The following is a 20,330-nucleotide window of genomic DNA, read 5'->3' as shown; positions in this document are numbered from 1 at the left end:
CTTATAAGGATCCAGGTATTAATGACAGAATTCCTATAAAACCTACATTAAGAGCTAGGAATTTAAAAATTAGCAAATATTGATTTTGATATATATATTCATTACATAAAAAATTTCTATTGGATTATATAACAAATGTCATCGAATATTCTTGTTACCTTTAAGCGTATTTTATTACCATCAAGTATATATGACTATGCTGGAATTATATACAGCATTCTGCATGGTCATATATATTTATTATTATTATTGTGCTGATACAAAGTATATGGAGTAGTTCTTAGTATCTACCTTTTATGGCTAGTATTTAAAATTTAATATCTTGTACATATATATCTCATATTGCACATGTTAGTTGTATACATATATATAGATTTTATTATATCTAGATTCTCTTAGTATATGTTAAGTAGGTAGCAAAATGTTATTATTTTTTAACTGAGGGTATATAGTGATGCACATATATATACATACCCTTTATATATATATATATATATTTTTATATTTTTATATATATTTTTAAATGTATTGCAGCATCCACTTGAATGTATTTATAGAGATGGTGTGAGCCAAACGTACAGTTGGACGCATTCTTGAATGGGGGCATGTTGTATATATATATTTGTGTGATATGTTTTATTATTCAAGCGCTGTTGAATCACTAGAATTGTAATTAAAACCAAGTGATGTCATGGTTAATTGGTGTATCAGAAGGTATATATAAGATTTAAATGTTTAATTACCTATGGACTGATGAAGCCTACGGGTGAAAGCGCTTGCCGTTTTTCTTGTGTTTGAATAAAACTCAGTTTATATTTTTATATATTTATGTGGTCGATCTGTTCCTTTTTGAAAAGCTGGTGAAATGATGGAATGGTGAAGTGAATACTGTCGAAAATTGGAATTTATAATGGGCTTATAATTGCTGAGAGGATTTATTGACCACAGTGTGGATTCGAAATATCTATCTGTGTACTGTGATTGCTGACGCACTATTTGGTAAATAGCAGCTTCTGGCATTGACATTAAGCAAAATTGCTTTTGAATTGAGGGAACTGCCTTACCGCTCTCCTAAATCAACATTTTATACTTTCAGCTATAGTCTAATTTTTAAACCTACTGTGATATAAAGAAAATATCTCTCAATATAAAATCTCTGAAAAGTCCAAACATTGCCAACATTCTGTAATTTAACTTTATATTGAATGGTAGTTTACTTCCTATAAATTCTTGGATTGTGCATGTGTGTAAACAGTATCACTTTCCCATTAAATTTGTACAGTTTTTTTTATCTGCTTGTAAACATGTAACTGTAGTCACAGCTGCTTTATCTTCATTACTTTTCATTTAATGTTTCCTATTTTTATACAATTTTCTTTTGTCATCCATCTAACCTCAAGTAACTATTGTAAGTCTCTTGCATCATATTTTTGCATCTGATATTCAACAACCCCCATTTTGTGTATTATAAGTGCTTTTATTTCTGTATGCTTTAATCTGTTTCACCTGTTCTCTATCTTCCTTTCAGTTCCTGTAAAATACTTTATACGTTGACTTATTCCAACATTACATTGCACAATTCATGCCTTCCCTTAAATTTCACTCCTTAATATTATTCTGCATGTATTAACTTGCTGCTTTGCTTTCCTAAAGATACCACTTCCAGTTCTTTTACCTACTTTACAAAATTCCATGATTTCTATTTTGTAGTAATTGCTTTTTTGGTAGCTGGCATATGACTTAAGGGCTTGCTATGTCTAGGCGATTCAAATTGTATTCATGTTGAGTCATTGAAGGTAATTTTTGTGAAATGGGGGGGGGGGATAAATAGTTTAAAACCACCTTGGAACAACGTTTTTTTCTTGTGGGGAGGGAGCTCTCCTGCACTCCCCTGTGTGAGGAGACGACACCTGGACTTGTGATCACAGGGTTTGTATATACAAGAGTGGAGAGAAAAAAAATACTGTTGGCAAAAGTAATTTTGATGTACAGCACCCACTCTTTGCATTTGTTGAATTTGCAGTTGGTGACATAATGTGCTCCCTTCAAATCCTATATCCCAGCTCAAAAGAATCACTTCACTCCCAACATTTCTGCAAAGTACTCTGTAGAGAATTTTTAAAATCTGCCAACTCCTTACATTTTCCTAAACCATGTTCCCAGTTACCCATTTCTTTCTGATCACACCCACCAGCATTTGCTGTCTTCCTGAAGAAACTTCTCTGTGTTCTACTTTGGGTATAAAAATACCAATGCAGACACTTCCACACACATCTTAAACTTTCTTAACTTTGCATACTAGGGGCCTCCTCATAATTAAGTTTATTCCCTTGTTCGTGCAGATCTGTAGCAACATTAATTTATTACCAGTAGGTTAACATGTATTTGTGATTTTCCATGTTATATTTAATATTTCTAATCTCATTTCTGTTGTGCATTATTTGCATCTTATAAATATTTATACGTACAGCAAAAATGGCTTCTACATTGAATTATCAGCATATTCTTTTAAAATACTGCTGGACCATATGGTACTTTTCAATTTATTTAGAGTTTGTATCTTCCTGTAAGTATTGTGGCTTACCTCTTTTTTTTTTTTTTTTATAGCTTTCTGTTTAATTCAGCCACTGTATTTTGAGCATCTAATTTGTTCTGTACATATTATATTCACACAAGTAACTGCCCTGCAACAACATTTACAATTGTATTTAAAGGCACAAAGTTCCATTACTTAAAGTCCAAACTTGCAGTAACCAGGTGCTGAATTCGGAACTTTTTAAAAATCTTTTTAATAATGCAATACAAAATGGTAACAGACAATGCACAACTAAAACAATGAAAGTAATATAGACTTGTATACAACAAATAACTATAGATCTGAAGTAGGCAGACTTCATTTGTCTGCAACGTGTGGGTTTCAGATCAGAGCTGGCATTTCAAAAGCTTAGGATCCGAGCTAGCTCCTCCCTCTACCCATAATCCCCTGCCAAGCCCTAACTGACCTCAGATTTCATTTGCCGCGTTTCAAGTAGCAACTGATTCCTCGAGCTCCTGGCAGCAAATTGTTCAGATAAGTTTTTGACAGGAAAACTTTAGAGTTTTACTCCTTTTTCTAGTTGTGTGTGTGTGTTTTAGGCTTTCCTCTCTTTACCTTAAATAATTTTCACGGGTTTTGCGTAGTTTTTGTGAGTTTTTCTGTTTTTTGTGTGTGAGGCCTATAGGGTGTACCATGTCAGAAGCCCCTAAGGCAGTTTTCTCAAAATGTACCGAGTGTGGCCACAAGCTGTCCCCAGCTGATGGCCACACTCGGTGCGTTAAATGCTTGGGGGTTGAACACCTGTCATCTGGTTGTACCATATGTGCAGGGTTCAAACCCCGAGCTTTAAGGGAGCGGAGGTCGAAGTTAGTACTGGTGGGACTTCTCCCTCCAGATGCTGCTTCGGCCTCTGCCACTGTTAGCCAGCAACCTACTTCAGGTGCTACGGTCTCCCTTTCCCCGGCAGGGACTCAACCTCCCTCCAAGAAGCCGGAGGATAGGGAGACCATTAGAGAGAAGGAGAGGCACCACAAATGGCGGGCCGAGACCTCTGGCTAAGCGGGCCTCTCCTGTGTTCTAGATCTCCTCCTCAGCTCCATTCCCCTCGGTTCTCTCCCGGACCCGAGGAGGGGGAGACTAGCCCTTCGGTGAGGTCCCCGAGGCGGTTCTCTAGATCCGCTTCGGTGGCCTCATCTAGATCCACTTTTTCAATGTCAGAAGCAGACATGGACCGGATGATGAGGCGTTTCATCCAGGCCCAGATGCAAATGGGAGTGCTCTTAGCCCTCCCCAACTGGGAGGGGCTTCGACCCCATTTTTCACCCCCTTGGCTCCTTCTCCGACCCATCTCCCGGGTTCGGAGCTGTCGGAGCCGGGCAGAGTCGGATCCGGGGGTGGTTTGGATCAGAATGGTCGGAGCACCTCGGATCTGATCCATCCCTTGAGTGCTTCAGGTACTTCGGACCCGACCTCTCTGAGCCAAGGGCCGAGCCTCGGATTCGAGGGAGCTGGTGTGTCTTCCATCTAGGTCGGAGCACATCGGTCTCTTGGATCCGACGGTCTCTGCTCCGGCTCCGATCCGTACGTCTGATCCGAGTGGGGGTCGACTCTCGGGGCTTAGAGAGGCCGGCTCTCCCTCGGCTTTCGACGTAGTGGAAAGGGCACTGTTGAGGACTTCCGGACCCCCGGTCCCTGCCGTGGCTCCACCCCACACTCCCTTGCAGCTGGGCCAGGCTCCCATCAGCCGGTCCCAGGGACAGCCCGCCTTGATGTCCCAAGTAGTTCCTTTGGAACATCTGGCTGCTGAAGAGGACTCCTCGGACACTCCCCCCGAGGAAGTGCCTCGGAAGCGCAAGTGTAAAAGAAGACACGTGGACTCCCCTGAGTCCATTACCGAAGACACAGACTTGGATGAAGGGGAGGGTTCCCCAAGTTCACCCCCGGAGGACGTCTCCTTTGGAGACATTATGGAGATGCTTGGAATCGGGGGGGGGTGGTCTGCCCCCAAGGCCTCCTCAGACGAGTCTGTGTTCTTGGAGGCGGGCCCATCTACCTCTTGGGTGTCCCCTCCTGCCGATCCTCTGGTGGACCTTATTTCCACCAGAGCATGGAAGGAACCGGACACCGTTGAGCCTGTCCCCAAGCGTCTGGCTCGAATCCTGAGCCCACCAGTGGACCGCACTCATTGGAGCAAAGGCCCCCCGGTAGATGCTATGATGATGGCCGCAGCCACAAAGAGGGAATTAGCCCAGGAAAGTCCCTCTATGCATCCTCCGAGCAGAGTGTCCCGCTCGATGGATCGCATTGGGAAGCGAGTTTTTAGTTAAGCAACCTTCTCTGAGAGCGCTGAACTACATGGCACATGTCATCAGGATGCAGCGGGACCTGATTAAAGAGTACGCGGCATCTCCCCCAGAGTCCATGTCGGCGGAGGACAAGCACGTGTACTCCACCCGTATGGCCACTCTCAGATCAGTTTCTAATACTTCTATGCGGCTACTTTCTCACGCAACTGAGTGAGCCGCTAGAGCTAGTGGAGCGGGCCTCGTCATGAGGCGTCAGGCCTGGCTCCGCCACTGATTTTGCAGAGCCCTTCAAAGCGACCTTCGCGAATGCCCCCTTTGATGGTTCTGCCCTGTTTGGCAAAACTGTTCTGGAAACGTTAGTCCAGAGCGAGAAGGACAGGAAGATGCTGTCTGCCGTCGGAGTCCGCTTCTCAGCTCCCCAGAGGTCCTTCTCGAAGAACCAAAAGGGACAGAAGAAGATGTGGTTCCGGAAGTCGCAGCAATCCCAACCTGCTCCGGACAACCAGTCCTTCCGTGGCAGAGGAGGACAGGGAGGTCGCCATCCTAGAGGCAGAGGGGCTCCTAGGAACTTTGGGTCCAGAGAACCTTTCTCTGACAGACCCACACAACAGCCCTGAAGGGTTGCCTGGCTGTCCATCTCTGGAGGCAGTCGGGGGGGGTTGTTTTTCGAGGCACCTGACATCTTGGGAGTCAATCACGTCAGACCGTTGGGTGCTTCGTGTGATATCCAGAGGTTATGCCATTCCCCTGAGCAAAATCCCCGGATCCAGAAGCCTCCCCGATGTACCACCCGACCAAAGGGAGGCGGCAGCTGTCGAAATCAAGCAGCTGTTAGAAAAAAGAGCCATCCAGCGCATCCCCCGAGATCAGACCGGATCAGGGTTTTACTCCACGTTCTTCTTGGTGCCAAAGAAAACGGGGGACTTGAGACCGATCTTAGACCTTTCCCTGCTGAACCTGTCTGTAACCAAGCAAAAATTCCGGATGGTCACTCTACAATCTATACTCCCCCTTTTGCAGGAGAACGATTGGATGTGCTCTAGCGACCTCAAGGACGCGTACTACCACATTCGGATGGACAGATGGTCCAGGAGGTTGCTTCGCTTCCGGCTGGGAGCCAGCCACTACCAGTTCAGGGTCCTTCCCTTTGGTCTCACCTCTGCCCCCAGGGTGTTCACCAAGGTACTAGCAGTGGTAGCGGCCCACCTGAGACTCCAGGAAATACAGGTCTTTCCATACCTGGACGACTGGCTCCTCAAGGCATCTACTTTGCTCAGCCAGAGACTATTTCCTCTCTGTAGCTCCGAGGCTGGGCATCACCATAAACATGGAAAAATCTTTACTACATCCCACGCAACTTATAGATCTCATAGGAGGAAGGTTGGACACAAGATCAATGCGGGCCTTCCTCACTCCAGATCGGCTGTTCAGCCTGAAGTGTCATGTCACAGCAGTCCTGCAACTGTTTCCGATGGCGGCTTCGGTCCTGAGGGCCCTGGGTTCAATGGCAGCAGCTATTCCACTTCTCCATGCTCACTTACACATGCGGGTTCTTCAATGGACCCTACAGGTCCAGTGGTCTCCGCAACTCTCTTCTCTCAACAGCCCGATCGCTATCAGCAAGGCATGCAGGGACTCCCTGTTTTGGTGGCTCCAGTCACTGGAGCTCCTAGCAGGGAGACCCTTTTGTGCAACATTCCCCCTAGCCACGGTAACCACGGATGCTTCTCTCCTCGGGTGGGGGGGGCATTCTGCGGGCAAGATTGTCCAAGGCACGTGGAACAGTTCAGAGACCTCGTTGCATATAAATGTCCTGGAGATGAGGGCGGTACTCTTAGCGTTGCAAGCACTTCACAGCCTTCTCCCTGCAGGGACTATTGCGATCCAGACGGACAACATGTCAGTAGTCTGGTACATCAACAAGCAGGGGAGAACCAGGTCCTATCCCCTTTGTCGAGAGGCCATGAGAGTCTGGGAATGGGCAATCTCCACCAAACGCTTTCTTGTAGCAATGCACATTCCGGGAAGGTCCAACATCCTTGCGGACAAGCTCAGTCGCACCATTCTTTCTCCTCACGAATGGTCTCAATCCTCTGGTAGCGAAGAAGATTTTTGCCATCTGGGGGCAACCCTGTTGTGATCTTTTTGCTTCTCACTCAAACGCCAAATGCGACAGTTTCTTCGCTCTGCTTCCCCCACCTGGGGAATCCCCGAGAGATGCACTGGTGCATGCTTGGCCTCCCGGTCTCCTTTATGCTTATCCTCCACTACCTCTGATGCAGAGGCTCTTGCAGAAAGCCAACAGTTTGAGGAGCAGAATGATTCTCATTGCCCCGTTCTGGCCTCGTCAACCTTGGTTCCCTTATGTATGGTCTCACAAAGTGAATCCGCCCTGGATTCTAGATCCGATCCCGGATCTCATTTCCCATCCTCAAGGGCTCCCGATTCTGAATCTACACACCTTGAGATTGACAGCCTGGCTGCTCCAGTTCCATCCTTGATTAGGACTCCCGGTATCACGTCACCAGTCAAGGCCATTTTAGTGGCCGCTCATGAACCTTCCACTAGGAAGGTTTACCGGAGCAAATGGAAAAGGTTTTCTATTTGGGCGATTCAGAACAATATTGATCCTTTTTCTGCACCAATGTCTGCGGTACTGGACTTCTTAACAGACCTCTTTCATCAGGGGGCCCAGTTCTTCCACGGTAAAGGTGCAAATGGCAGCGATTTCCCATTATCATGTGGGTCAGTCAGCTCCCCTCATGACTGCGAAAGTTTGCAAGACCTTTCTTAAAGGAGTTTTTCTGTTGAGGCCCCCGGTCAAAGAAGCTGTGCCGCCTTGGGACCTATCCTGCAGGCCCTTATTGCTCCTCCCTTTGAGCCTGCAGCTTCTGTATATCTAAAGTACCTTTCCTGGAAGACTGCCTTCTTGGTAGCCATCACCTCAGCCAGAAGAGTGTCGGAACTCCAGGCTCTATGCGTCAAGCTGCCTTACCTCTCCTTTTTTCCCGATAGGGTGTTCCTCAGGACCAATCCTTCTTTTCTTCCAAAAGTTTCTTCGGAATCTAATATTAACCAATCAATCAACTTGCCGTTTTTTTTCCCCAACTATAAAAACAAAGGAGAATATAAGCTGCATTCTTTAGATGTTCACAGACAATTGCGCTTCTACATTCACAGAACGGCTGGTCATAGACAATCTGATCAACTGTTCGTCTCCTTTGCTAAATTTGCTATGGGTAAAGCAGTCTCCAAAGTCACACTGTCGAGATGGATTACTAATTGTATTTTGCAGGCTTATGACACTTCAGGTAGGCCTGCTCCTCAGAGGGTTACAGCTCACTCTACTAGGGCAATTTCCACTTCAGCCGCTTTTAAGTCCCGAGTGTCATTGGATGATATCTGTGCAGCAGCCACTTGGGCCTAGTCTCATACCTTCATTTCTCATTATAAGGTGGATGTTGTTTCCAGGGGGAGAGCATCCTTTGGCTCTGCGGTGCTCCGGAACATCCTTCCATGACGGCCGCCCAAGATTTAGGTAGCTGGGGACTCTGTCCCACAGGTTGCAGACAAATGAAGTCTGCCTACTTCATATTTAGAAGTTATGTACTCACCATAACGTTCCATCTGAGTAGGTGACTTCATTTGGATGCAACCATTCCCCCCCTCCATCCCCCTGACCTATTTAGAGTAAGAGTTTATTCCTGTGTCCAGGTATTTTTTTTATTAGTATTCACTAGGCAAACTCAATCTGAGGTCAGTTAGGGCTTGGCAGGGGATTATGGGTAGAGGGAGGAACTAGGAGCTCAGATCCTAAGCTTTTGAAATGCTGGCTCGGTTCCGAAACCCACAGGTTGCATCCAAATGAAGTCACCTACTCAGATGGAACGTTATGGTGAGTACATAACTTCTAAATATGCCTCATGTCCAACAGAATAGATAAGTTAATGAAAATTAAGCTAGAATAATATCTAATAAAGTATCCCAATATTCAGTAAAGTGTATATGAAGTGTTTGGGTGTATTTCAGGTATTTGTGGGCAAGTAAGTGTTTGGTAGCAAGTTGTTTAAATCCATCCTAAGTTAGTAGTGCTCTATCCTTCCAGTTAAGGGTGATATGAAGTTTGACAAGGGAAAAAAGTGTTTGAAATAAGAGTCTGAAGTTTGGATAACCATGTAGAGGCGAATATGCAATATTGTGAATTTCTATCTTTAAATTTATTTATATATATCTATCAAAGGACACTGGAAGAAAAGCAGTTAATCTTAGTCCAGTGGAAAATCCTTGAAATTAAATTAGCTGTTAAGCCATCAACACAGCACCCCACTTTGCTGAATTGAACTGGAGTGTGTGTCTGGGAGAGGCCATTGTTTAATAGCCTTTGTAAAGTAGGAGGAAGGACTGTAATTGTTTTCTGGCTCCAGGACACTGCCATAAATATTTAGATGTGTATTGTAGCTGTCTATGCTAAATTCCTGTCCCCGCTTCAAAGGAGGATACTGTGAGAACCTAGTCAGGTGACCAGATGAGGTCATTCTGCCAGCCATCTTGGAAATTTTAGATATTGCAAAGAGAAATCTCAGTATTTAGTATTCTGTGTTTGGGCCTGACAGCAAGGACCATTCACCACATCATCCGCCTTGCTCTGTTTAAGTAGGGAATAGTAATTCTAGATTCAGTGAGGAAAAATATAGTGAAGCTTAGTTTAAATATTTTTCTTTGAGTCTGTCCAATGTTCTTCAATATTTCCTATGACTTAAACTTTGGTTTACTGTAATATATATTTTTATGCTTTTTATTAAATATATTTAAATTTTTACTTGTGGCTGGTCCTTTTAGAAAGTATTTAACCTTTGAGAGTGCTTATATTTGGTGACATTGTGTGGGCCACTGCTGAAGGCCTAGTTGTCTTAACTACTACCATTTGTATTGGAATTAATATTACACAGTATAGTTGGACATCCTTTAAGGGCCTTACAGTAGCCAATTGTAGAGTGTCTGGTGGCAGTGATAACTACCTTTATATTCTGGGCAGAAGGGGGCACAACAGGTATGTGCCAGGCTTTCCCAGGTGTTTCTGGAAAATCAAATCTCACAATGTGTCAGATACTGGGAGCAGGGACACGAAGCACTGGATTCACAGTGGTGGAGGACATGGCTTGGGCACTTGGCTGAAGACTTGACTCTACAGCTATACCAGTGGAGATTCTCACTGTGGACCTGGAGGGAGGGAGTCTGAGATCCAGACCCCAGGCTAAGTGTGTTCCCTTAAAGGAAATTGTGCTTGTAGAGAGGTCTGCATCTGGAAATACTGAGTGTATCCATTTGTATTCCAAGCAAATGTCCCTCACCAGTGTCAGTAGTGTGAGGATTCAGGCTCCTTGATTACTGGCCCACAGTGGGGTTATTACATTCATATCAAGTTCATCAATGTCTTTTAAAATACATTCAATTTCTTGCAAGTTAAACTTTATTAACAGCCCCATCATTTCACATCCTTGATTGTCAAAAAGGCAGATAAGCTGCTTAGAATGTTCAGTACCTGTATATAAGCTGCCAGCAAACTTCCATAATAGCAAACCTTTGGGGACCCTCTGCACCCTCATGCACTCGGGGGGGGGGGGGGATAAGCATTTTCAAGCTGAAATTTAAGGTATCCAGATAGTTTTGTCATGGAATAATTTAATGCCCTTCTCAAAGATTAACTCATTCGGTACTTGTATAACTTGGTGTCGAAATTCAAATTGTTGTTGTAACCAAGTCTTTATATTAGGAATAGAAGGGTTCACAGCAGCCCGTTTCTCTTCTTGGAGACTCATTCTGACTTTTACATCATCAGTACCAGTCAGTCTGTCCATTGCTGTGTGACTCAAACTACTTCCCCACGGTTTCTCCGAACTGAGTTAGAGCTTTGAGTAGATGGGGGGTGTGTTGTCTGCCTTCAGCTGTCAGTTCGATACTGTGAAAGATTAGAAAGATGTTGAGTTAATTGTTGGATGAGTGCAGTTAAATTTGCCGCACTGGAGGTAAAATCCTCAAAATTCAACCTGTGACATCCTTCCAGGACCAGTAATCGTAAATAGAACTTCAGACCATAAAACAACGGACTAGAACTTCAGACCATAAAACAACGGAACTGAAGCTGTAACACCAAGTAAACCAAGCCTTAGTTTCAGGACCAGACTCAAAAAGATTAACCACAGCTTAAAGATACTGTTGTCGGACAGGAAAAAGACAGGAATAGGAGTTCAGGATATTAAAACATTCCAGCAGGTAAAAGTCTGAGACAATTGGGGATTTCAACAGAATGAATTACTCCATTGAATCCCCATTTTAAATATTTAATTAATCTAACATCAGAGCAATTGATCCGTAAATTAAAAACAAAGCAATTTTTGTACTAAGATATACAAAACAAATATGTTTTTTGACCTTTCAAAATTCCAGTTTTAACAAAATGCTGTCTATACAAACTGCATCGTTAAGACCTGGGGTTTATTTGTGGATGTTAAAAGCTACCACTTTAATTCTAGTGCACTAAGCTTTAAATTTCAATGGCATTCCTCTAAGGTCTCAATGAACAGAATCTTCCACCCAGAATTTAAAAAGAATGGCCAGGATTATCTCCAATATGCTTTCCTAAGGCACTTTTTCCTGTTTATCTGTAAGATATGCATGCTCATAAATTTCTTTTCCTTTCAGACTTATGTTGAAAGCTGAACCTGCCATGCACTTGGCAGCATATATTACTCTCCTGGAAGTGCAGTTCTGTTGGCCTGTTCTTTACAGTTCTGCCTCCTAATACATACATACACTGGGCATACCCTCCACATTTAGAAGTGACTTTGTAGATTCCCCTATTGTAACCTAGTTTTTTTTTTTTTCAGTTTTAATTTTAACGTCTTTACATAAGAGGAATAACAGCTTTTGGGTCACTCCCCAACGTTTTCAATAGTTCATTATCCACTTTGAAAATATTTCATTTGTATAATATTCCTAACTTGGGTGCCATTTACACTGTAAGTAGTGGTGAAGGCCTTAGTCATTTCTGTGTTGACATATATAAAGTCATTGAGTTCCCTAACAGAGGTTTGTATATTCCATCTGCCCTCTTTTTTGCCACCTCTATCAAAACAGTTTTTATTACTTCATCAGGGTAGCCTCTAGAAAGAAACACATTTTGTAACTCTTCTGTCCCTCCATAGAATTACTCTGAGCCCATCCTGGCTGCCTGTACCATCTGACCTTTTGCAATGTTTTTTCTGATGGTGAGGGTGACTGCTAGTAAAATGCAACAATGTGTTGGAATAAGTGGCCTTTCTATGAATCCAGGAAGTAAACATACGATTAACTGTCTTTAAGCAAAACATTGTCTAAATAATTGATCTCATCTTTGGAATGGATGTACGTTAACCTCAAAAAAATCAGTAGTGCTTTTGAGAACCTATAAAAAAAAAATGTAACTTCTATATTTCCTATCCAGAAAACACAAATGTTATCAGGGTATCTGTAGTAGAAATTCCATTTATTGGTGTGTTCAGTCTGCAGTATGAAGTTTTCTTCCCGGTATGCCATAACCAAACTGGTGTAGACAGGGGTGCAAGCAGCACTCGTCACTATGCCAGACTTTTGGTGGTACAGAGAAGCTTTGAAATATACAAAGTTATCAGGACAAATTGTAAAAGGGTAACTACTTTGTATATCAGAGTGGACCCAGTTAGTATGTTTAGTTAAGAACTCATTTACCCATTATGTGTTGTTTCATGGGGTATAATGGAAAAAAAAGGTTCCTCACATTTATTGTAACCAAGATCAAGTTGTCTAAATATAGAGAGGAAGTGATGTTAAGAAGTCCCAGGAGTCTGACTACAGACCTGTAGTCCTTCAACAAATCAATGTATTTAGCCACTAGATGTTTTGAATTGTTTCATTGGCAATGGACCTTCAAGGTGTCTCAAAGGTCTTTATGAATCGTGGGAATACCAAAGATTCCAGGTATTTTTGTTGAGTGTTGATCAACACATCCTATAAATCCTCGCCTCTCACCCCATATAGCACTAATTCATAAAGCAAGCTATCTATTTTAGCATTTGTAATATTCACTTCATTGATGGTGGCAATGTATAGCAGGAAGTCTAAGTATTCTCTTTTGTTTGCATAATGTGTGGTACTCCGTAACACTAGTCCCCCCCCCACACCTTTATCTGGCTTCATTAATCTAATCAATTTGTTGCTACAGATCTCTTGAAGTACCTGGGCCTCATCTCTACTTAAGCTGTACCTCATGTTTGCGTGTGTGTTCGTACTTAAAGATGTGAAGTTGTTCAATCTTGCCGTTCATTCTTTACTGATGGGTTCGGAGCCGATATGGCCAATTGCAAAGCTGGAGGTCTTCAAATAGCTCAAGGCCAAGTCCCTAGCCCGTGATGCACCTATGAATTACCACAGATCTAGTTTGCCGCTGCAACAGATCGGAGGTTCTGAATTAGCTCTGGACAGATGAGAAATTTTTTCATTAAACATTCTATAAATGTTTTTGATAGTATAGTTAGCTAGGTTTGTCTATAAAGCTGTTAGTGTGCTATTCCCTTCTACTATTTTTCAGATATTTCTAGTTGGCCTCTTTGTGGCCTAGTTAGTTGTAGTTCTTATAGGTGTGGTCTGTCTAGCCTTCGAGTTTTTTATGTAAGGCTTAGTTCACTAAACCTGTGCTTATATAGATAAGCTTATTGCCTTTCCTTCTCTCAGCTTGCTGCACTAGTTGTGACCTATTTGTCATTTCTTAGTGGTGGTCTGTCTAGCTTTTTTGTATTTGTAAGGCTTAGTCTTTTGTTACTGTCTGATTTAGTGTACTCTGCTTATTTAGATAACATTGTTATTCTTAGCTATCTTGTTGGCATAGTCTGCTTTGTGTGACTTCACATTTTTATTAAGACTTACCTGCTATCTCTTCTATTTGGAGAAAATTTACAGTTTTTTGTGTGGCAGTAAATATCTCAACTTTATGGTGGATCAAGACAAGCACCCCAAATCTGGATTCAAAAAAGTGCCTTAAGTGTGGCCAGAAAATGTCAGTTACAGACACTCACGTCAACTGTTTATTGTCTAGGAGCCCTGCATTTGCAAGACAATTGTGCCATTAATCATTCCTTCTCCTCTAGGGTCCTGCAGGAAAGGAAGAGGAAACTAATTGATAGAGGCTTGTTAAAGCCTTCCTTTCAGGAAGCTTTGAGTGACCAGGATGGTTTCAGTCTATTTTAAGTCTTCTAAGACTTCGGACTCAAAAATCAAAGAAGTCCTCTACTTTGGCTCCACTGCTTTCAGAGCTGACGGTCTTTTTCTTTCGGAGCCAGTCCCCTATCTTGGAACCGGGCTCTGAAGAGTCCTATTCTCCAGTCGGTAAGATAGACTGTATCGGCCTGTTGGATCTGGACTTGGATCGTGTGGTACAGAAGCTGTTGTCGGCACTGGTATTAGCCAAAATGTTATCGGCTTCGACCCAAATGGCTTCAAAGCCGAAGACCATTGCACCGACGTACTATTCCTCCTCCGAGCCATGCTGGTCCTTCGGAGTTGGAGGAGGTGAACCTGATGTTAGTGGAACCCTCCAAACCAACGCCTGTGCCAGTGTCTTCCGCTCAGTGTCCTCTGTGCCAATCGAGGACTCTAGGAGCAAACACTCTGGTCAGCTCCAGGGAAGGCTGTCTAACTGACTTTGCCTCTCGGGGCCTTGGCTCGGATGAGCTAGACTCCTACCTCGGGCTCAGAGCCTACTGTCCCGGTGCTGGGGGTGTTAACTGCTTCCTCAGATTGGCCAGCTCCCTCACATCGGAGCAGAGGTGCTTTCGATGCCATGAGGAGAGTAATGTCTCCCAGGACACCCTCTACTTCAGGTCTGCCCTCCTCCCCAAAAGTACCGGTCTGGTTTTGCATCACACGTCCTGAGCAAGCGTAGAGACCCAGAGCCTCAGGAAACCCCAATGGGTGACCCTTGCTCTTTCGAGACCTCACCAGAGGCCCCCCACTGATGAGGTTTCCAGGAAGAGATTGTCCAAGCGGAAGCACCTAGACTCCCTGCAGGAATCTTACATTGGATAGTGACTTAGATGAGTCAGAAGGGTCCCCCTCTTGAGGATATCTCATTCGCTGAGATACTTGAGAACCTTAGGCAGAGGGGTGACTGGCAGTCCAAAAGCCCTATTGAGAATGAGTCAGTTTTCCCGAAGGCTTTCAGGTCTCAGCCCTCCACCTCTTGGGTGACTCTGCCCTTCGTAAAACCAGCTGCATCAGCTCATTGAAGGGCATGGGAGTCTCCAGATTCTATGGAGCCTGTCCCCCAGGAGGCCTAATTTATTTCAGCACCAGTTGACAAAACATTTTTAACTAAAGGTGTTCCAGTTGATGCCATGGTGGTGGCGGCAGCAGCCAACAAGAAGGAAATGTCTGAGACTTCCTCGTCGATCTATCCTCCTAACAGACTCCAGGATTATGGATAGATATGGAAGTGCATGTTCAGTTCAGCGAACTTTGCTCTGTTCGCTGAACTGCTTAACCTATTTTACTAGGTTGCAAAGAGATCTCCTTAAGGAGTTGAGAGATGCTCTTCAGGGTGCAGTAGCTGCGGCAGCTTCCGACAGTTACTTCCCAGCTTTCTACCCTAAATTATATCGTTAACTCTTCCATGCGCCTCATATCATGCAGCTGATGGAACGAGTAGTGCAGCGGGTACAATTATTGCTCTTGGGAGACATTCCTGGATGTGCTAGTGTTCCTTCGCGTTACCTTTCAAGTCTTCCTTCATGAACACTCCCTTTGGCTCGTCCTTTTTCGGGACTAAAGTGAAGGAAACATTAACCAGGTGTGAACAGGGCAGAAAACTCTTGTTTGCCATCGGGGTCTGTTTTTCCACCCCTACCTGACCATATCCTAAAGGTCAAAGGGGGGGGGGAAATGTGGTTCCAAAAAGCCTGAGGAGCCTTTCAGGACACACACGGGGTGAGCCCCTCTCCAGGGGCAGAGGAGGGGGTAATAATGGAAGACGTCGCCCTCTCGGCAGAGGGGTCTGCAACACCTGGGTGATGGATCCCTTCTCTGGGACACCCTACCAGCATTCCTGAGAGGAGGCCCGACTGTCCTGCTCTGGAGGCAGTCAGGGGTTGCTTATCTTTGTACCCAGCTGTCTTTTGTTATATTGAGCCAGGTATCTGGGTACAAAGTATCATTTCCAGAGGATACTTCATACCATTTGCCACACCCCCTCCAATCATAAGACTAATCCCGGACGTTCCACCCAGTTACAGGGATCAAGCAACAGTAGAGGTCCAAACGTTGCTAAGAAAGTTATCCAACCAGTCCCAGCAGCACAGACAGGATCTGGAACTTAAGATTCTTTTTGGTTCCAAAGATGGGGGACTGGAGACCCATATTGGATCTCAGCAGACTGAACCAATACGTAAAGAGAAGTTTTGGATGGTCACGCTTCAGTCTATACTTCCCTTTTTAGGGAAAGACAATTGGATGTGCTCTATAGATCTCAAGGATGCGTACTACCACATAAAAATGGCCAGACCATCCAGAATCACCTGTACTTCCGGCTGGGAGCCAGTCACTATCAGTTTTGAGCCCTGCCCTGTGGTCTCACTACAGTCAGAGTGTTCAAATGCATGGCAGTGGTCACTGCTAACCTGAGGCATCTAGGATTCCAGGTGTTTCTGTACCTAGAAGATTGGCTCCTTACCGCCACCACCAGGCATCAACTCATTCAGACCAGGGAGTCCACTCTGTCACTCTACAATCATCTAGGCATTACAGTCAACTCAGAAAAAAATCTTCCTTGTCGCCATTGCAGCATATCGTTTTTATAGGGGCAGAATTGGACACCACTACTCTAAGGCTTCCAATAGAAAGTCTCTCATCAGCATCCTGATATCAAAGGACAAAGCACCAGCATCGGAAGTTTTGAAAGTATTAGGCATGATGGCAGCAGCAATTTTAGCCATACCACTTGCTCATATGCACGTGAGAATACTTCAATGGTCTTACCAAGAACTCCCCATGAATCACGCCATAATGATCACAAATTCTTCCAAGAATGGCTTTCAGTGGTGGTTGACTTCACTTCATGTCACGATTGGATGCCCATTTGTGCTACCTCCTCCAGCAGCCACAGTTGCTTCCATGATAGGGTGGGGGGGGGCATTTTCAGGGAAAGACTGCCCAAGGCACATGGACTGATAAAGAGATCTGCATATCAATGTCCTGGAGATGAGCAGTACTTCTGTTGCAGTACTTTCAGGACTCTCTCCCTCTGGGAATGATTGCGATTCAGCCAGACATGTCGGTGGTCTGGTACTTGAACAAACAAGGAGGAACCAGGACTTGCCCCCCTTTGTCGAGAGGCTGTCAGTTTGGCAGTGGGCTATTTCCACCCAGCGCTTTCTGTTGGCAACTCACTTCCCTGGGAGGTCCAATGTGATAGACAAATGGAGCAGGGCAATCTTGTTGCCCCACGAGTGGTACCTCAAGAAAAATTGCGGACAGTATATTCCGCAGGTGGGGACAGCCTTGCTGCGTCCTTTTTGCCAGTCACATGAACACGAAATGCACAAACTACTTTGCCCTGATTCCTCCTCTGGGAGAAGCCTCAAGGGGTGCTCTTGTGCACGATTGGCCTCCGGGTCTCCTCTATGCATTTCCATCAGTCCCATTGATACCCAAGGTTCTACAGAAAACAAAATCCCTGGGAAGGACCATCATTCTTATAGCCCCTCATTGGCCTCGTCAGATCTGGTTCCCCTTCTTTCAGCCTCATCTTTTGGGGGATCCTTGGATCCTGGACCCAGTTCCAGACCTTCTGACACACCTGTCGGGGGACCATCATCCTCTGTAGTCCCTGAAGCTTGGCTGCTCCAGTTCCCATCATAGCCAGGTCCCATAACCTTTCCAGTGAGATGAAACAGATCCTTTTGTCCTATCACAAATCTTCTACCAGAAAGCAATATCTTAGCAAATGGAAGAAATTTGAATATCATGTCTGAAGTTATCCAAAGCATTTCTCAAAGGGACTTTTCATATGAGACCTCCTGTGAAATCTTCTTATTCTCCATTGAATCTAAATTTTATGCTTTCCCATATAATTCTCCTGCCATTTGAGCCAGTTTCTTCTTGTGATCTCAGATTTTTGTCTTAGAAGACCATCTTTCTGGTAGCTATTACTTCTGCCCACAGAGTGTCAGCTTCTGGCTTTATCCAACAAGCCTCCCTATTTGATATTTCACCCTGACAGAGTATCACTTAGAACAAATCCCTCATTCTTGCCCAAGGTTTGCACTGAAACCAATCTCAACCAAGTTAGAGTTGCCAAGTTTCTTCCCCAGTCACAATTTAGAGTATATGCTGCACAAACTAAATGTTCACAGACGGCTCAGATTATATTTGGATAGAAGAAAAGATTTTAGGAAATCAGACCAGCTTTTTGTTTCATTTTCCGATTCCAAGAAAGGGAGACCAGTGACTAAAACCTCTGTCTAAATGGTTATCTGTATCACCTTTGCAACACAAGATTAAAGCTCACTCAACCAGAGCAGTTTCTACATCTGCCAGGCTTACTATTGATGATTTGTGCAGCAGCCACTTTGTCAAAACATCATACTTTTATCACTCATTACAAAGTTGACAAGGCCTCCAGGGACAGGGCCTTCTTTGGGTCCACAGTCCTTAGAAATATACTCCTGTGAGCCACCCTAGATTGATTGCATTTGGGATGCTACCCATCAGTAAAGAATGGATGGCAAGATTGAACAACTTCACATAAAGAAGTTATGTACTTACCATAACGTTCCATGTGAGTTCATCTCCATTCTTGTGTCCCTCCCTGGGCTGATAGATAACAGAGATGCTGGTTCCATCCTGGCTACTCAAACCTTCTCTTAAGAAATATAGAATGACACATGGTATTGGTATATGCAGCAAACAAGATCTGAGGTAATTCATAGGTGCATCATGGGATAGGGACTTGGCCTTGAGCTATTGGAAGACCTCGAGCTTTGCAATTGGCTGTATCACTCTCAACCCATCAGTAAAGAATGAAGGCAAGATAAACAACTCTCTTGGAACGTTATGGTAAGTACATAACTTCTTTTTTTCCTTATAGCTACTTCAAAAAAAACTTATTTTATGTATGTATTTTATATATCTTGCTGTTAGTACTATTTAAAGTGCTTTGTTTTTAATTTACTAACTGATTAATTGTTCTTATGAAGTCAGATGTATTGGGTAGTTTTAAATGTGGATGCAGTGGTGTAATTCATTCTGATTGTCCTTGATTGTCTTGGACAAAAGTGCTTAATTTTACCCGTTGGAGTGTTACTTGAAGTTAGTACTGATTTTTTTTACCTTAACTTATATCTGAGTCTGCCAATTCAGACCACAGGAAGAAAATATCATCTCCGTATTGGTAAGGTTAACCATAACTGTTAATATAATGAAAGTAAAGTGCTAAGGAGATGTCATTACTTTGTCAGGTAAGAGGGACTGGAATAAGAGAGGAGAAGTTGGAAAATTTAGAGAGGTGATGTAGAACAATTTTCTCTCTCTCCTTGATAGTCAGACAAGACATCTTTTTTTAAAGTTATGCAGTCTTCTGTTTGGCCTGTTGAGGGATACACATCCTCCTTTCCCCACCGAAGTATTTATTACAGCAGTCAGGTACTTAACCCTATAGTGCAAGATTGAGCTTGACATTTTCTTCCATTTGGCTGAATGTAGACAGTTACTAAACAGCAAATGTTTGCCCTTAACATGTATGTAATAGTGGCCATAACTATTATTTTGCAGTAGTGCATGTGTATTAGTTCAGTAACGCTGCAGAAATAATGATAAAAGGTCACAAACTTAGTGGCATGTTTTACAGAAATAGCAGCACCATAATACAGTATGCACCAGTTTTCACTTATACTTGCAACAACATTCTTTTCTGCCTCTTTGCTCTTTAGTGACAGATGAGCAGCCTGTAGTGTCTGTCTCCAGAACAAGATTTTACTTCTGGGAATTAACACACAAGTTACCTCAATTACTGATGACTGAATTCACAACGTAAGAAACCATCTGAAATTTCCAATGGAATATCAGAAGAAGATGCTCGTTCTGTGGATTACCATAATTTGTTTACATGTTCCACCATGCAGCTATGCCATACTTTTAGATATCACTAAAAATATGCTCACATGCAGGGCTTCAGCAGATATTATTAAACTCAAAAGATGATCATGCTAACAGTTCGAAAGATGCATTTTTCTAACTGAAAATACTGTTAAGCTGAAACTTCAGACATCTATCATTAAAACTGTGTACTCCCAAAAGTGGGTATTGCCCATGGTAGAGCAGGAAAACCGGTATCCTTGGAGTGTAAGTAAACTGACGGTGCTGCACCTTTTCGTTAGAATCTCCCAAAGATCCAAATGTTAAATGTTAAGTCGAACAAGATGTCT

The 20,330-nt window shown here is 43.5% G+C and overlaps 1 long non-coding RNA gene across 1 annotated transcript in view; it reads left to right on the top strand.

Moving 5' to 3' along the window:
• The window catches only part of LOC122811232, a 55,692-nt gene extending 35,577 nt beyond the window's left edge, over window positions 1-20,115 (top strand). Inside the window, exon 2 of the long non-coding RNA XR_006366229.1 lies at window positions 19,836-20,115. This is a non-coding gene — a long non-coding RNA (uncharacterized LOC122811232). The remainder of the gene's footprint in view (window positions 1-19,835) is intronic.
• The last annotated feature ends 215 nt before the right edge of the window (window positions 20,116-20,330 follow it).

The sequence above is a fragment of the Protopterus annectens genome, chromosome 9.part0, assembly GCF_019279795.1.
Source record: "Protopterus annectens isolate FY-2018-M chromosome 9.part0, PAN1.0, whole genome shotgun sequence".
NCBI lineage: Eukaryota > Metazoa > Chordata > Ceratodontiformes > Protopteridae > Protopterus > Protopterus annectens.
The sequence above is the reverse complement of the archived record's forward strand: the minus strand, read 5'-3'. Positions and strand labels throughout refer to the sequence as shown.